At 46.6% G+C, this 18,529-nt stretch overlaps 1 protein-coding gene across 1 annotated transcript in view; it reads right to left on the bottom strand.

Moving 5' to 3' along the window:
• TRIM2 (tripartite motif containing 2) overlaps positions 1-12,245 on the bottom strand; it is a 143,013-nt gene extending 130,768 nt beyond the window's left edge. Inside the window, exon 1 of the mRNA XM_060178929.1 lies at positions 12,087-12,245. The gene's annotated coding sequence lies outside the window, so the exon portion shown is untranslated. The remainder of the gene's footprint in view (positions 1-12,086) is intronic.
• Between the last annotated feature and the right edge of the window lie 6,284 nt (positions 12,246-18,529).

Genomic DNA, 18,529 nt, shown 5'->3' on the forward strand with positions numbered 1-18,529 from the left:
TAATAGTGTCTTCTGAATGAGTAGAGCTTAAATTCATTGTTTAAATTTTTTTAATTAATTAATTTACCTTCCTGTTTGTTGCCCTTGTTTTTTTTTTTAAATATTGTATTTATTTTCCTTTTTGTTGCCCTTGTTGTTTTTTATCATTGTTGTGGTTATTATTATTGTTGTTATTGATGTCACTGTTGCTGGATTGAACAGAGAGAGATTGCGAGAGGAGGGGAAGACAGAGAGGGGGAGAGAAAGACAGACACCTGCAGACCACCTGTGAAGTGACTTCCCTGCAGGTGGGGAGCCAGGGGCTCAAACCTGGATCCTTCTACCAGTCCTTGCGCTTTGTGTCATGTGTGCTTAACTTGTTGCGCTACCGCCTGACCTGTTTTTTTTTGTTTTTCGTTTTATTGTTGCCATTGATGTCAACATTGTTTGATAGGACAGAGAGAAACTGAGAGAGAAGAAAACAGAGAGGGGGAGAGAAAGATAGACACCTGCAGACCTACTTCACCGCCTGTGAAGCAACTTCCCTGCAGGTGGGGTGCCAGGGGCTTGAACCGGGATCCTTACACCGGTCCTTGCGCTTTGCGCCAGGTGCCCTTAACCAACTGCACTACTGTCCAACTCCTAATTCATTACTAATTAGTTTAATGACTCTTTTCAAAAAATATTTATTATTATTATTATTTATTTTCCCTTGTTACCCTTGTTGTTTTTGTTGTGGTAGTTGTTGTCGTCGTTGTTGGATAGGACGGAGAGAAATGGAGAGAGGAGGGGAAGACAGAGGGGGGAGAGAAAGATAGACACCTGCAGACCTGCTTCACTGCCTGTGAAGTGACTCCCCTGCAGGTGGAGAGCCGGGTGCTAGAACCGGGATCATTTCACAGGTCCTTGCGCTTTGCGCCACATGCACTTAACCGCTGCGCTACCACCTGACTCCCAATTTAATGACTCTTTCCTGGCCTATCTGAATCAATGATTTGGTGTGGGACTGATTAGTTCAAGGCTCTGGGGGCAGGGTATGGCTCACCTAGTAGAGTACATAAGTTGCCATGCGTATGGATCTGGGTTTGAGCCCCCAGCCACCCTATGGGAGTGCCTGCAGGGGTAAGCTTCAGCCGCAGTGGATCAGAATTTCAGAATTGCTGTGTCTCCTTCTCTGTTTGTCTCCCCCTCTTTCTAAAAGAAAAAAAAATGGTTACCAGGAACAGTGAAGTCATGTAGGCACTGAGCCCCAGCAACAAACCTTGTGGCAAAAAAACAACAAAACAAAGCAAGAGTGAGGCTCCACGGGGCCTATTCCTGACTCTTGCCCACCAAGACTGATTAAGCACTGGTTTTTCCTAGCCTTGTCCTGTCTGTTTTTGTCTAGTCTGTGGAAGGTGCCAGTGAAAGACTCCAACTACCCCCTCCCTAGAAACAAGTCAGCTGTGAGGACAGAGAGCTTTTATTCACTGGTGAACCATGGAGGGACACTCACACTCTCATATGGGACTCAGATGTGGGGGTCGCCTGGGAATACTGCCCACCACTCAGTTACCCAGGAATCTGCTGGACCTGTTTTGCAACGGTTGGCCTGTTTGAACCAGATGATGCAAAGAAAATGAACAAGTGTACTGGTCTTGTCTGTGAGGGTTTTCTGAGCAGGAACTGGCCATTAAGTTGGGAACTCTTCTGAAGCCCAAAGTGCAAAAGAAGAAGATTCCAGCATGCTAAAGTGGTGGAGAGTTTGGCTTATGCTGTATGGCACAGAGTATGCCTTTATTCATTTTCACATCCTAAGACATTCTGTGTAATTATTTATGAGAGAGCAGAGCACTGCTTAGCTTTGGAACATGGTGCAGTGCTGGGGACTGAACCCCGGACCTCAGCTTTGCAGATGCTGTGTTCTGTTACTGATTCAAGAGCAATGGCTTTCAACTCAGAATGGTCTGAGCAGAGATTCTGTGCCTCGTTAGTAGCTGGTGACATCCCTGGGCTTCAGCAACTGTCACCTGTAAAATGGGAACAATACCTTGTTACAGAACTCCTGAGACCCTGCACGCACAGTGACAAGGATGGTGACAGCCAAAGTGTGGGACACGTGCTTAGTCAACAGATGCGACTTTCTTTTTTTGCCTCCAGGGTTATTGCTGGGGCTCTGCCTGCACCATGAATCCACTGCTCCTGAAGGCTATGTTGCCCTTATTTTTGTATAGTTGTTGTGGTTATTATTATTGTTTTTATTGATGTCTTTGTTGGCTAGGACAGAGAGAAATTGAGAGAGGAGGGGAAGACAGTGAATGGGGAGCAAAAAACAGACACCTGCAGACCTGCTTTACCACTTGTGAAGTGACCCAGGTGGGGAGCTGGGGGCTGGAATTGGGATCCTTACTCTAGTCCTTGTGCTTCGTGCCATGTACACTTAACCCAATGCGCTGCCACCCGAGCCCCCAGACGTGACTTTCTAACATGGAGTCTAGTCTGCCTTGGCTCCATCTGTACTTGTAAAAGCAGGAGGGATGGGTTATACACATCTGCTTTCAGAAAGTGTTTGCATAAAGGAAGGATTGCAATCGTGTTTTCAAAACATTGCTGTGTTTTGAGCACAAAGGATCTACGTATAAGTTCAAACTACAACAAAATCTTTTTTTCATTTATTTATTTATTTTTTATTATTGGGGAATTAATGTTTTACATTCAACAGTAAGTACAATAGTTTGTACATGCATAACATTCCCCAGTTTCCCATATAACAATACAACTCCCACTAGGTCCTCTGAATCCTTCTTGGAAAATCCTTTTTTCTTTTCCACCAGGATTGTCACTTGGTCAAATAACCAAAGTTCTGTTGTTGGGGGGGGGTGGGCGGTAGCACAGCAGTTAAGCGCACATGGTGCTAAGCTCAAGGACTGGCCATAAGGACCCTGGTATGAACCCCTAGCTTCCCACCTTCAGAGGAGTCACTTAACAAGCAGTGAAGCAGGTCTGCAGGTCTGCAGGTCTGCAGGTCTGCAGATGTCTGTCTTTCTCTCCTCCTCTCTGTCTTCCCCTCCTCTCTTGATTTCTCTCTGTCCTATCCAACAACAACAGCTAAAACAACAGTAACAATAACATCCACAACAAAGGCAACAACAAGGGCAACGGAGTGGAAAGAACAGCCTCCAGGAGCAGTGGATTTGTAGCACTGGCACTGACCCTAGAGGCAAAAAAAAAAAAAGAGGAGGGAATGGGCAGTAAATGGATCACAAAGACCATGGCCAGTGAAGAGTTAATTCACACGATAAGGTGATCCAGGCCTGGGCTCCACTCCATTGGGGGGGGGGGGGGGGGAGACACATGTGAATGAAAGAACAGAAAACAGAAGCAGGAGTTTGTGTCACAGAGAGCTAGCCCTCCTATAAAAAGGAACCCTGGAAAGCGATAACGTGAATACTGACCCACAAGACTGCTTTGTTCTTTTCCAGGTAAGCTAACAAGTTCAGTGGTTTTGCTAGGCAAGCTCAGAAAACATATTCCTAGAACTGTGGCAAGTGTTATGTCAGAGAGTACAACTTGCTGAATTGGATGATTATGTTTATTTAACAAAGACAGCGCAAAAGTGAGAAGTGGGGAACACCGTGTCCGGAGCAACACTGAGGCTCCGAAGGGTCATGAAGAGATGTTGCAAAGCCACTGAGTGAAAACTGCAACTGACTCACTTTCCAGAAACTGCCCTTATCAGTTCTGGAAAGTTATGAGACGGAGATAAAAGGATGGGAAGCTATTACTCATGGCCAGAACACAGTAAAGTTGTCACTTTGACTTAAGTAGCCAGAAAGAATGGATGACAGGGAAGTGGTCTGAACCATGGGGAGCTTGTCCAAGGAGAGCAAGGCACTAGTGGGAATCAGGTGGTCTCCTGTATAATCAACGGATGTTTCTGAGTATGGAACTTTCCCGAGGCTCAGTGGCCAGTGCCAACCACAGCTGATGATGGCACTAAACTTGAAGTGTCAGTTAGTTCTCCAGGAGGGAGTGAGAGAGGTCAAATATGCTGACCACAGACCATGCCTTGACAGACTGACAAACTGTCTCACAGATGTAACAGGATGATTTAAATTCTCATCAACTTGCTCAGATACCAAAGTCCAAGTTACAGACACAAGAGAGAAGAGAGGCCAGGTGGAGGCTCCAGTGACCAGGGAGAAAATAGTGAAAATTCAGGAAGCTGCTCCTATAAGTGGTTCATGCAAGTTTTCACTTCTTGAAGATTCCTGGGAACATGCTCAGCATTCTGATACCAAACTTAGAGCCCCATCTTGTGTCTTTGTCTAGATGAGAACTAGGCTGGACTTGTCACATTAACTCTCTTAACTCCTTAGAACAATGTGATGGTTGGCCTCGCTTAAAGATGAGGAAACAGAGACTGTGAGTTAAACAAATTGATCAAGTGATCAAGAGCTCACATCTTTGGGATACAAATCCTAATCATGTGAACCTGGAGAGACTTCATAAGCTATTTGCCTGTGAGTGAAAAATACTGTGACTTCAGCTTACCTTTAGAGTTCTAGAACTTTCCTCAATACCCTGGCCACTGTAGAGTACCCAGACTATACCTGTAAGCATCTATCCCCCCTCCTCAGCAACCCTATCAGCTTTAGCAAAGACTAGACTGTCTTTGTCATTTGACTGATTAGTCAACTGGACACTCTCCCTATCACTCTTTGTTAAATTCGTTATCTGTTCTTTGTATTATTTTATTCTAAACATGATGGGTGGTCCAAGAGGTGGTGCAGTGGCTAAAGCATTGGACTCTCCATCATGAGGTCTGGTGTTTGATCCCCAGCAGCACGTGTACCGGAGTGATGTCTGGTTCTTTCTCTCCCTCTATCTTTCTCATTAATAAATAAAATATTTTTAAAAAACCAAGATGGCAAGGCCTATTTCTTTATTTGTTTTTTGTTACCAAGGTTACTGCTGGGTTTCAGAGCCTGAGACCACTCATTCTTCCTGGCAGCCATCTTTCTCTTTTTCTGCCTGGATAGAGGGTGTATGAAAGAGAGGGAGGGTGGGAGCAGGGAAGCTGGTCTGCAGGTGTCTATCTTCCTCTCTCTCTTTCTAAATCCTTCTCCTTACTCAACTTCTCTCTTTCCTATCAAATACAAAATAGAAGAAAAAAGGGGCCAGGTGGTGGCACACTGGGCTAAGCGCACACACAACAGTGCTCAAGGACCTAGGTTCAAGCCCCTGGCTCCATCTGCAAGGGGCTTGCTTCACGAGTGGTAAAGGGCTGCAGGTCTCCCTCTCCCTCTCCCTCTCCCTCTCCCTCTCCCTCTCCCTCTCCCTCTTTCTCTCCCCAACTCTCTTCCTCTCCTCTCTTAACTTCTGTCTCTATCCAATAGTAAATAAATGAAAATATTTTTTTTAAAGAAGAGACAGAAAAGAAATGGCCACCAAAAGTGGTGGAATCGTAGTGCCAGCACCAAGCCCGAGCAATGACCCCGGTGGTAGTTTAAAGAAAGAAAATACACAGAGTGTCTGGACAGATTAAAAAAAAAAAAAAAGCATGGGATCCATATATCTTATGTAAACAGTACAGTCGCATCAGATCTAGAGACAAGTGGGCTTATAACAAGAAGTTGTAGTAAGATATTTTATTTATTTATTTATTTATTTATTTAATCTTTTGCCTCCTGGGTTATTGCTCCTGGAGGCCATTTTTTCCCTTTTTGTTGCCCGAGTTGTTTTATTGATGTTGTTGTTGTTATTGACGGCGTTGTTGGCTAAGACAGAGAGAAATGGAGAGAGGAGGAGAAGACAGAGGGGGAGAGAAAGACACCTGCAGACCTGCTTCACTACCTGTAAAGCGACCCCCCTGCAGGTGGGGAGCTGGGGGCTGGAACCGGGATCCTTATGCTGGTCCTTGCACTTTGCGCCATGTGCACTGAACTCGCTGCACTACCATCAACCCCCTGTAGTAAGATATTTTAAACAAATGATGCAAAGAGAAAATGTAAGAACTGGATTTCTCCTCTCAGATAAAATATGTTTTTAACCCAAAATGAATGTAAGAGAAAAAATATAGTACACAATGATAAAGGGAATGACTTATCCAGATGTAACTGCCTTTAATAAATAAGAACCCAACACAGGTGCACCTAAATGCTAAAATAATCATTAAGATTTACAGGCAGTCGTGGACAGCACCACAGTAAAACAGGAAATATCAAAATGTCACTACACCATGGGTACTTCATTTAGACAAAACTTGAGTAGGAAAAGAATGCTTCTAGGTAAGTAATTGATTAGAGGGACATACCTGACATATACAGAAATCTCCACCCCTGAAGAAGTGAATACTTCTTTAAACACACAGGGGATGTTCTCAAGGGGAGACTATATGTTGGAACACAAAGTAAGTCTCAGTAAATACAAGAAAACTGAAATTATACCAAGAGTTTTTTCCAATGACAATGCTGTGATGCCAGAAACTAACTAACTGCAAAAAGAAAACTTGAGGGGCTGGGTGTTGGTGCACCTGGTTGAGCACATGTCACAACGCACAAGGACCGGGGTTCAAGCCCTCGGTCCCCACCTGCAGGTGGAAAGCTTTGGAAGTGGTGAAGCAGTGTTGCAGGTGTCTTTATGTCTCTCTCCCTCTCTACCACCCAATTCTCTCTCGATTTCTGGCTGTCTCTATCCAACAAATAAAGATTAAAAAAAAAAAAAAAAACTCGAAAGATTTCAAACATGTAGAGATTTAACATGCTGCTGAGAAGCCTTGACCAGTGAAAAAACTGAAGGAGAGACAAAAATTCACTCCAAGGGAGTCGGGCGGTAGCACAACAGGTTAAGCACACGTGGTGCAAAGCCAAGGACCAGCTGAGGATCCTTGTTTGAGCCCCTGGCTCTCCACCTGCAGGGGGAGTCACTTCACAAGTGGTGAAGCAGGTCTGCAGGTGTCTTTCTCTTCCCCTCTCTCCATTTCTCTCTGTCCTATCTAACACTGATGACATCAGTAACAACAACAATAAAAACTACAACAATAAAAACAAGGGCAACAAAAAGGAAATAAATACTTTAAAAATCTTAAAAAAAAATTCACTCCAAGATCAACGAAAATAAAGCAATGAGTTATCAGATCCTAAGGGAGGCAGCAACAGCAGCACTAAGATGGCAGTTCTTAGCAATACAGGTTCCCACCCATCAGCAAGACCGGAGGAGGTAGACCAGCAGATAAAACACTAGGCATGAGGTCCCCAATTCCTGGTACTGCGCGTGACACAGTGATGCTCTGGTTTCCTCCCTCTCTCATTTATAATAAACAATATTTTTAAGTAAGCAAGAAAAGTCCCAAATTAAAAAAAAAGAATCTAACCTTTTATCTGACAGAAGCAGAAAACGGACCTTCAAGCTAACTCCCTACGCAGCGCACAGCTTTGCCATAAGCATGACTCAGGCTCCATCCAGCCGCTGCTGAGCCGAGGGAAGCTCTGGTGCTGTGGTGCCTTCTCTACCTCTGTCTCTTTCTTCCTGAAAAAGATGATCTAGAGCAGTGAAACCCCACTGACAAACAAAACAATCTAGGAAAAAAAAAAAAAGGAAAGGAAGAACAGATGAATCCAGGAGTCAGCAGAAGGAAGGAAACAATAGAATTTGAACAGAAATAAAAAATGTGACACAAGAAGGTCTACAAAGCCAATAGCTCCACATGTTTGCTGAAGATGCAGGGGGAACAAAGGGGAAAGCTTGTCTGATGCTGATGGAAATGTAAACTGATGCAGCCTATATGGAAAGAAGGTATGGAGAGGCCTTAAAAATCTAAAAGTAGAAATTCTATGCAAGTCAGAACTGTTACTTCTATAAGAATATAAAAACATGAACTCCAAAAGACATGTGCACTCCTGTTAACAGCAGCATTACTCTCAATAGCCAAGACAGGGAAACACCCTCAATGCCCAACTATGGGGGAAAGGATAACTGACCTAGGATAAGATGGTCTTAATGGAATACTACTTAGCTATTAAAAAGATGAAACCCTGTCTATCTTTCTCCCTCTATAACTCACCTGCGCTCCCCTCTCAATTTCCCTCTGCCAGATCCTACTTGAGCATTTCTATCCCTCCGAGCTCCTGCAGATACTGACTTCCGCCATCTGGTGCCATAAGTCACTGTCTTAAAGTACTGAACCCCCCCCCCCCCCCCCGCCCAGTATCCTTAAAGTTTGGATATTCTCCACAGCAGGGCTCAGAGCAAGTAAGCCAGAGTCTGAGCAAGGGGAGAGGTCCCATCCTTTTTTAAGTTTCCAGAAGATTCTAATGTGAAGTCAGGCTGAAGAAGGGCTAAAGGCAAGACCACACAGGGCAGGTGCTAAGTCATTATATCTTGAAGCTCCTCTGGGGCTCACTGTGCTGTCAGCATTTCTGAAGTTCTTCACCACAGTCTATCAAAATCGGGCATTTTCTTCCTTCATTCTTCTGGCATCTTGCCCAGTCTCTGAGGGCTGTTACTTTAGCTCCTCTTTCTGCTTTGTTAAGTTATTTTGGGTGCTCCATTAGGAAGCCCTCCTCCAGTTTCTCCACATTGTTTTTTAAAAGTAAGATGGTCAAAATTAGAAGCAATACCCCACCCTGTTATTTGACTAGAGTAGAATTCAGGAGAATGCATTTCTGGTTCAATCCTGCTGTGGTTAATATCTCAGAATCACATTCTTTTTTTTTTTTCCCCACATAGTTTTCTTTTTTCTTTTCTTACTTAATCATCATCTGGCTTTTCCTTGACATAGAGCTCATTTGCAAAAAACCTGAGAAACCACACTCCAGGGTGGAAAAATCAAGAGCCAAATAAAAAGCCATGAGCAGCAAGTCTCACTCTGGAGTCACAAGGGTAAATTTCACCAAGATCATAACCTGATGTATAAAATTATACATGTATTGGCGGCTTTGGTTCTTGACCTATATTTTAAACAATTATAACCAAGAGGCTAGTCTGTGCTTCTGAAAATTTCTAAGCTGCATTTCATAGCTCTTTTTCTAAGGGTTATTATTTTTATTTATTTATTTATTTATTTTCCCTTTGTTTTTGCCCTTGTTGTTTTATTGTTGTAGTCATTATTGTTGTTGTTATTGATGCCTTCGTTGTTGGATAGGACAGAGAGAAATGGAGAGAGGAGAAGGAGACAGGGAGAGAGAAAGATAGACACCTGCAGACCTGCTTCACCGCTTGTGAAGCGACTCCCCTGCAGGTGGGGAGCCGGGGGCTTGAACCGAGACCCTTATGCCAGTCCTTGTGCTTTGCGCCACCTGCGCTTAACCGCTGTGCTACCACCCGACTCCCTTATTTTTATTTATTAAGATTGATTTAGAGTTGTGTGTACATGGGGGGGGGGGGAGGAAACAGTGGTAGAATACCAGACTCAAAGGCCCATAAATTCCTAGTACCAGGAGTCAGGTGGTAGTGCAGCGGGTTGAACGCACATGGCGCAAAGTGCAAGGACTGGTGTAAGGATACTGGTTTGAGCCCCCGGCTCCCCACCTGCAGGGGAGGCACTTCACAGGGGGTGAAGCAGGTCTGTAGGTGTCTGTCTTTCTTGCTCCCTCTCTGTCTTCCCCTCCTCTCTCCATTTCTCTGTCCTATCCAACAACAATAACTACAACAATAAAACAACAAAGGCAACAAAAGGGAATAAATAAATATAAAAAAAAAAAACTCCTAGTACCACCACTGGACAGAGCAGAACAGTGCCTTGGTGTCTCTCATTACACTAAAGAAATGTTTCTTTTTCTGAGAGGTCATATTAGGAGGCTGAAGATCCAAATCATGGTCTTCAGGATGCAAACCATTCGCCAGGGGTGTGTGTGTGTGTGTGTGTGTGTGTGTGTGTGAGAGAGAGAGAGAGAGAGAGGAAGGGGGGAGCCACTTGCTTTAATTCTGCTTTCTTCATGCAGAGCCAGGGATCAAACCCATGACCTTATGCTTATGAGGCAGGTGTTCTTCTGCTATGCCATCTCCTTCACCCTGACGTTATTCATTTTCAATTTATTTATTTATTAATTATTTTTTTATTGGTTAAAAACAGAGAGAGCAGAAGAGAGGGAGACACCTGCACCAATGCTTCACCACTTGAGAAACTTTTCCTCTGCAGTGGGGACAAAGGGGTTTGCACCGAGGTCCCTGAGCATCGGAACATATGCACTCTTCCAGGTATGCCACTCCCTGGCACTTAGCTAGTTCTTTTTCAGTTCCACTTTATTGTCTTTCCTTCTAGCACTCAATACTATAATCTTCAGTTGTCAGGATAAAGCAGAGAAGCAGAAGCCAGGCAGGTTTACAATTTAGAGCCCAAGCTTGGGACGTTAAGGGAATCCTGGGCCTTGATGGTCCCTGGCTGTTAGTGTGTATGTGTGTGTGTGTGTCGGGGGGGGGGGGGGGGGGGTGAGCCTTCAATGCCTATGTCCCCCTGTCACTGGACACCAGAGACTCTGTCACAGAGTGGATTAGAGACAGTGGCAAGACCAGAGACTGTGCCCTAGCACCCACTCTCCTGCCGGAATGAGGACTCTGAGATGCACACCACAGAGCACCCCAATCTAATGCTAGGACACACCCCTCGGACCTCCCAGAGCAAAGCCGAGGATCTTTAATAGACCAAAAGCATGGATGGGAAAAATAGCTGGCTCGCGCTGTTCTGCCATGTGCATGACACTGGTTCGAGCCCGGCCCTCACTGTATTGATGGAGACTTCAGTGCTGTGGTCTTTCACTCTCTCTAAAACAAACAAACAAACAAACAAACAACAAAATAAAACGCAAAGCCCACAGAGACCCCTGCACGACGCCAGCCCGATCAAGTCGGGAATATTCTCTAGAAATAAAGTGTGGAAAAATCAACATTAAAGTCACTAATTAAAGACTAAAAGACTGAAAATGATGCTAATAATACACTATAATTCAAAGAAACAAAAAGAAAATAAATTCTAGAAAAGATAGTCTCAATTAAAAAAAAAAAAAAGCAAGTGGACCGTCAAGGCTCCCTTCCAGCAATGATGGTGAGTTAAAAACCACACTCCCAAACACTCTGATTTTTAGGGTGAAAGGAGGTCGAGTCGTTGTAGGTCTGGGCTCCCTGAAAATGTCTGTCAATGCGAGAAGTGGGGGAGGGGGCAAATGCGGGTTCGGGATCACGAAAGGCTCAAGGCCCACGAGGTTCTGGAGCCGGGTGGCACTGACCACCTCCCCCAACACACACCTCCGGGGTGCCGCCCCTTCCCGAGGCGCACAAAGGCCACCGCGGCCTGACCACACGGTGTCCAGCTGCAGCGCAAGGCGACTCCAGTCTCAGAAAGAGGCCGGGGGGCGGGCCAGGGCGTCCTACACTCGCCGCCCAGGCCCCGGGTTCTTTCCTTTGTGCAAGTGTCCCCAAAGCTCTGGGCGCCTCTCCCCTGCGGGAGCCGCCGCGCAGCGCGGCGCCACCACTCCGCAGACATGCGCTCGCCGCGGGGACTAGGGGCGCCGGGTCCTGCCCTCCATGCCTCGGGGAGGGGACCCGCAGGGCCGCGCCCCCCATTCTCCCCCGCAGGCCTGGGACCCCATTTCCCCCGCAGGCCCGCACCCCCAATCCCCTGCAGGCCCGCGCCCCACAATCCCCCGCAGGCCCGCGCCCCCCAACCCCCCGCAGGCCCGCGCCCCACAATCCCCCGCAGGCCCGCGCCCCCAGCCCCCCGCAGGCCCGCACCCACCGCAGGCCCCCACCCCCCTCCGCTCCTGGAGCCCGACGCGGCCCCTCCCCGCGCAGCCAGCAGCCAGCAGCCCGGGCGAAGCCCCCCACCCGCCTCGGTCAGCCGCCCCCGGCGATGCCGCGGCGCTCCAGAAACCTCAGTCCTGCCCCGGCCACTCAGAGCGGAAAACCGGCCCCAAACGCCAGGCGGGGGCGGGAAGGCTGGCCCGGGAGCCGAACCCACGCCTGCCAGGCACAAGGGGCGTCCTCCCAGGGGGCCGGCTTGGGGTTCGGGGCGCCCCGGGGACATCCGGAGCGGGGCAGAGCGCCGGAAGCTCCCTGCTCCACCCCTGTCTTCGCGGCGGGGCCGCAGGTTCCAGCAAGGACCCCCCCCGCCTCCCCTGGGGGCGCCTTACGGTCTGGGGGGGCGCCGTGGCAGGTCCTGGGGGACCCCGATCATCTCCAGCGCGGACTGCTCCTCCGGGCCGTCAGGATCTTGTGGGGTCGCACGGAGGCCGTGCACCTGCTCTGCACCGGGGATGAGTATCCTCGGAAAGTGAGGTTCATGCAAACCAGGATAATCAACGCGGAGCGCAGGCAGACTGGCGGGGCCCCGGCCCGCCCCTCCGCCTCCGGGCCCCGCCTCGCCCCGCCCCTCTCGCCGCACCTGCAGCGGGCTGGAGTGGTCTCCATAGCAACGCGGAGCACCAGCGCTCCCCGCGGATCGCTGTTGCAGTGACGACTGCTCCCAGGAGGCGGTCTAGAAAGGATGGAGCCAGATTCCAAGGGGCGGATAGCACTAGAAGGGCAGGGATGTTTGCAGGTGGGGTCAGTGGGCCTAGGAGATTTGGAGGACCTTACTTTCCTCCTGAGATAATTTATACTTGGTCTTGTTATTGTTTAAATGTTATTTATTTATGGGATAGAAACAGGTAAATCGAGAGGGAAAGAGAGACAGTAAGGCACCTGCAGCACTGGTTCATCACTTGTAAAGCTTCCCCCCTGCAGGTGGGTACCAGGGCCTTGAACCTGGGCCTTGAACCTGCATTGTAACATATGCACCTAACCAGGTGTACCACAACCCAGACCCCTGCTGCTGTTTTAAGTATGAATGTTATTTCTTCACTTATTTCGCTAAGCATAGTTACTTTCAGTTCCATCCATTTTGTCCCAAAGGACATCATATCTTTTTTATTGCAGAGTAGTATTCCTTGGAGTATATATCCCATAGTTTCTTAGCCAGTCATCTACAGATGGACATTTTGGCTGCTATTGTGAATAATTCAGCTGTGAGCATAGCATAGGGATGCATATGTCCTTTCAAATTAGTGTTTGAGTGTCTTTTGGATAAATGTCCAAAAGTGATATTGTTGGAGCATAAGGTAATGGTTTCACTGGTGTGTGGAATCTGGAGAACTGATATACATGAACTTGGAAAAATAAAGCACAGAAGCAAGCAAAGAAACATCTAAGACTTGTGAGAACTAGAGTGGTCATCTTTGGGAGGTGGGAGGGTGGGGATACAGAGCCCTGGTGGTGGGCGGGGTGTGGAACTATAACTAACTGTAACTATAACTGTAATAGTACAATCTTGTAAACTGCTATTAATCACATTAAAAAATTTAAAAACCTGAATATCATCATCCTTTTCTTTCTTCTAGTCTGCTTAAGGTACTATTCAAAGTCATTTGCACAGACGGAATACTCGCTAGTTCTAGGAGCAGCATGATTGCTAAAGCCTTGGGCTCTTGAGCACAAGGTTCCGAGTTTGGTCCGCAGCATTGTATATTGCCAGAGTGATGCTCTGGTTCTCTCTCTCATAAATATAAATACTTTTTATATAAATAAACACTTTTTAAAAAGTTGAGAAGAGCACCCAGAAATATGGGAGAAGCAGAGGGGAGACCTCATGGGGATCATCTTTACTGTGGATGCTCTGGTGCCCAGAAATTCAAGACTTGCTTGGAGCACAGTCTCTCACCATCAAGTTATGGTGAAGACCTGGTTACAGCATTAAATACATTGCAAGCAAAGACTGGGGGCGGGGAGAAGGGAGTCTATGAAGCTCTTCACATGCTATCATATAGTAATAGTATAGAGATAGTAAGAAGAAATCAATATGGAGTAAAACATGGCTGCAGGTGTCTCTCTCTCTTCCTCTCTAGCTCCCTTTTCCTTCTTAATTTCTTCCTGTCTCTATCCAATCAATAAAGTAAATGGATTAATCAAATATAAACAGCAAAGCTGGCTAGGGAAATGGCTCAACTGAGAAAGAGATGGGCTTCCTTGTGTGAAGTTCCCCAGTTCATTTCTTAACACTGCATGTACTGGGATGGCGCTCTGGTTTCTCTCTCTCTGTCTCATGTGAACTTCTCTTTCATTTGTAATACATAAAATATCTCTTTTAAAAAAATGATGCTGGAGAAGATTCACAGTGAGAGTTTTTGTTTCTGAGACCTCCCAGGTTTGGTGTGATACCATTTTGCTTTTGACTTTGTTGCTGAGACATGGTTTCTTTTGACATGTGGTTTAGGCTTCCTGGTTATTCTCACTTCACAGAATGCATCCATCCCACTGTCACCTGCCTGTATTGTTGCTGCTGAGGAGCTGGTTGTCTTGAATTTTCACATTTCTCTAGGTCATCCCTCAGGGGCGGCCGCTCTGTTCTAGGCTATGCTTTTATCCCATTGTCAGACACACCTCTTTAAAAATATGAGGTACACTCATTGACTATGCTCTAAGCAATCATTCTAGCATACAACTACAGGTGTCACTCCTCGATAATTGTCTCCAAACAACCCTCATTCATGATGTCACTTCCCTGCCTCTTTAATGACTTTTACTTACTGTGGATTTCTGTAACTTAGACCTTTATCTGCAGGACTGCTCTGAGCTCTGTGTTAAAGCTCAGTGCCCGGGAATGGAGTGAGGGTGGATTGGGGAGATGGGGGGACACTTCCAGCATGAGCCACTTTAAAATCAATCTCATGTTTAAAATGTTTACGTTTTAGGCTCAGACACTGGTGAGTAGGAGCCTCAGACTGGGAATAAGAGAAGCTTCTGGATGTTGCTCAGCATTGAGACTGGGTAGGCAGCTTCCCTTTACACAGGCACATTGATTTCTTAGATAACCAATATATTATGTTTCCAGGGTCCAGTGTATTATTTTTCTGGGGTCCAACCTCCCTGTTCCAGCCACTTGGTTGTATCTCCTGCCCCTGATGCCTCTGAGTCACACTCAGTTCCTGGGGTTAGCTGCCACCCTCTCCTCCTTCCCTTGCTTGCCAGCATTCTTTACCCATGTCTCACCACACCTGTACCTGGCACTCACCATCCTTCCTATCAGGGGACTTGCATAGTCCTCTGACTGCCACCTCCCTCCTCTTTGCCAGCCCATAAACTCCCCGAGGACAGAGCCTGGTAGCAGGCCCGCAGTGGTGCTCATGCTGAGTAAACACATAGCCCCTGCTCAGAGCAGAGCTCAACTCTGGGAAAGCTGACCAGCTGTCTTTCATCTCTTTTCATTCGTCATTACTTCACTAAGCATAATCACCTCCAGTTCTTTTGTTCCTCAGGACACAATATCATTTTCTTGATGGTAGAGTAGTGTCCCATAGAATATATATCCCACAACTTCTTTAACCAGACGGTGGGCACTTTGACTGCTTCCACTCTTCAGCAACTGAGTAATGTAACTATGAACACAGGGGTGCACATGTCCCTCAAATCAGTGTTGGAATACCTTTGTATAATAGGCACAGGTTTTGTTTTGTTTTGTTTTGTTTTGCCTCCAAGGCAAAAACCTCACTGGGGCTGGGCGCCTGCGCCTGCACTTCTTCTAGCGTTTGCCGGCGCCTGCACTATGAATCCACTGCTCCTGGAGGCCATCTTTTCCCATTTTTGTTACCCTTGTTGTCATTATTATTGTTGTTGTCATTGCTGTCATTGTTGTTGGATAGGACAGAGAGATATCAAGAGAGGAGGGGAAGATAGACAAGGGGGAGAGAAAGACAGACACCTGTAGACCTGCTTCATTGCTTGCGAATCAACACTCCTGCGCTACCACCTGGCCCCCAATAGGCACAGTTCTTAGTCACACCAGATTTTCTCCTAAAGTCAAACAGAACAGCTATGGAGCAAAGCCAGCCTCCCTCCAAGTGGACAACCTTCACAGAAAGGCTGGGAGCTAAGCTGCCCCCTTGGGTCCCACACAGGCCACTGTTGTGAACTCGCAGGGAGCCCAGACACAGCAGCCTCGTGCACAGGGTCCAGGCTAGCAGGAGCCACGTGGGGAACAGACATACCAGGCTGGGAAAGAGAAAGCCTGCCAGAGGGGGTGGAGGGACACAGGGTACATCTCAGGAAGTCACTCACACACTCAGTGAAAACTACAAAACCAACTCTGCCTCCTCAAACTTGAGGAACGCTGGTTTTGCTTAAAAACTGGACATTGGAAAAATAAAGCCCAATGCCATAGACAGATCGGGCGAGAGGTAAAGGGAATAGATGAAGTATTAGCTTCCTCCAGACATGAAACCATCAGCTTTCTCTTTCAAATAGAGCTAAAGACATTTTAAGAACAGAAGGTAACTGGGTACAAATACATTCCTCGAGTAATCACACAGACAGATGCTTAATGGCATTTGTCATCAGGGAAATATATCAAGACATACATATACATGCATACACACACACACACATTACCAGAGCATTGCTTGGCTTGGGCTGATTGTGGTGTGGGGACTGAACCTGGGACTTTGGAGTCTCAAGCATTAGAGTCTCTTTGCATAATCATTGTGCTACCTACCCCTCCCCCACTCGGAAATATAAATCAAACTACAGTGAAAAATTACGTTATATCTATCGTGAGAGTTATAGTAAAAAATAATGTTAGACTTTTGGCAGCAGGAATGGGGGTGCAATGGTGTCAGCTTTGGATTTGAAGCTTCAGCGGAATCTCCTAGGACACCTGCCCATAGAGCCCGGAGCTGCCTGTAACACCCCCTACCCCCATTCTGAGGCTGCCATGCTGGAAGGGCCATGTTTACCAGACCTGGTGGAGCACAGGCATGGAATTTTATCAGTCCAGTAGCTTCTAGATTATTTCAGGCTTGGTTACTGCCTTCCCAGGCAAGGTCCTGCAGACACAGGGCCTTAATCTTACTTAATATGATTCCTTCAAGATTCATTCAAGATATGACAAAAGAGAAAATTTCCTCATTCTTTCAGTCCACTTGTATCCCACTGTGTGTATCTATCACAGATTTAAATATAGACTGTTATTATTGCTGTTGTTTTCAATTTGATAGGACAGAGAGAAACTGAGAAGGAAGGGCAAATAGGGAGTGAGAGAGAAGGAGACACCTGCAGCACTGCATTAGCGCTCATGACACTTTCCCCTGCAGGTGGGGACCAGGGCTTGGACCTGGGCCGTTGTACATGGTCATATATGCACTCAGCTGGGTGCACCCCTCCAAGGCCCTACCACAACTTTCTTAACTGCTCTGTCACTAGTATCTGGGTTCTTTCCACCTCTCAAATGCACGAGTACCGGAGATTTTCAGTCATGTTTTAGAACAGCCACAGGAGTAGGCAATGAACCCCAGGCTTCAGAACAGAGCCCCAGAGCCAAAAGAACATCACAGTAAGCCCAGAACCAAGGTGCTTGCTGATAAAGGACTTAGCACCACCTAGTGTCCTTCTGGAGGAACTGCACATGAACACCGGGCCTCTGGATCCAACCACCTGCCCGTAGGAAATACAGTCAACAGAGGTCTAAGCGAGATGAAACCATGAACCTGCAGTTGAGAAGACACTGGTTTTGAGACCAGGTATCCCAAGTTATTTGTCAGATTAATTTATTGAACTTAAAAACGGGCCGGGCGGTAGCACAGCGGGTTAAGCGTACATGTCGCGAAGCACAAGGACCAGTGTAAGGTTCAGCCCCTGGCTTCCCACCTGCAGCGATTTCGCTTCACAAGCAACAATACATATTTCTCTCTGTTTTCCCCTGCTCTCTTGTTTTTCTCTGTCCTACACAACAACAACAATAAGAACAATAACAACAACAGCAACAAAATAGGAAAAGTGGCCTCCAGGAGCAGTGGACTCGTAGTGCAGGCACAGAGCCCCAGCAATAACCCTGGAGGAAAGAAAAAAAAAGTGAAATCACTCCATAGACTCCAGTGTGTAGTCATGCACATCTGAGTGAGGAAATGTCAGAGAAACAAAGCACTTACCATAGAAGTCAGACTACCAGCTACTTTATGAATAAGGGAGAAAATTGAGGGTGAACAGCCTCTAGGTGCCTAGTCATTGGTTTGCATGGGTGTTCATCCTCTAATGATTCATTGGAGTCTCTCTCTGCTTTGTTTTCCAATAAAAACACAGAAAAAAAAAGGAACAGGGATAGAAAAAGTGATCTGGGTCCCAGGATAACTCTGCTACCACTCGCTTCACTTTTTCATATACAAAAAATGGGGTTTGCAGCATTGAAGGACTACAGTGTTCAGGTGGTGAGTGCTAGGCTTGAACTTTGTTGCTGAGACACAAACTTAAAATTCCCACAGGGAGTTGGGCGGTAGTGCAGCAGGTTAAGCACACGTGGTGCAAAGCGCAAAAATCGGAGTAAGGATCCCGGTTCAAGCCCCTGGCTCCACACCTGGAGGGGAGTCGCTTCACAGGCGGTGAAGCAGGTTTGCAGGTGTCTTTTTCTCCCCTCTCTATCTTCCCCTTCTCTCTCCAGTTTTCTCTGTCCTATCTAACAATGATGACATCAGTAACAACAACAGTAATAACTACAACAACAATAAAAAACAAAGGCAACAAAAGGGAAAATAAATTAAATATACATTTAAAA

The sequence above is a fragment of the Erinaceus europaeus genome, chromosome 19, assembly GCF_950295315.1.
Source record: "Erinaceus europaeus chromosome 19, mEriEur2.1, whole genome shotgun sequence".
In the NCBI taxonomy this organism is placed as follows: domain Eukaryota; kingdom Metazoa; phylum Chordata; class Mammalia; order Eulipotyphla; family Erinaceidae; genus Erinaceus; species Erinaceus europaeus.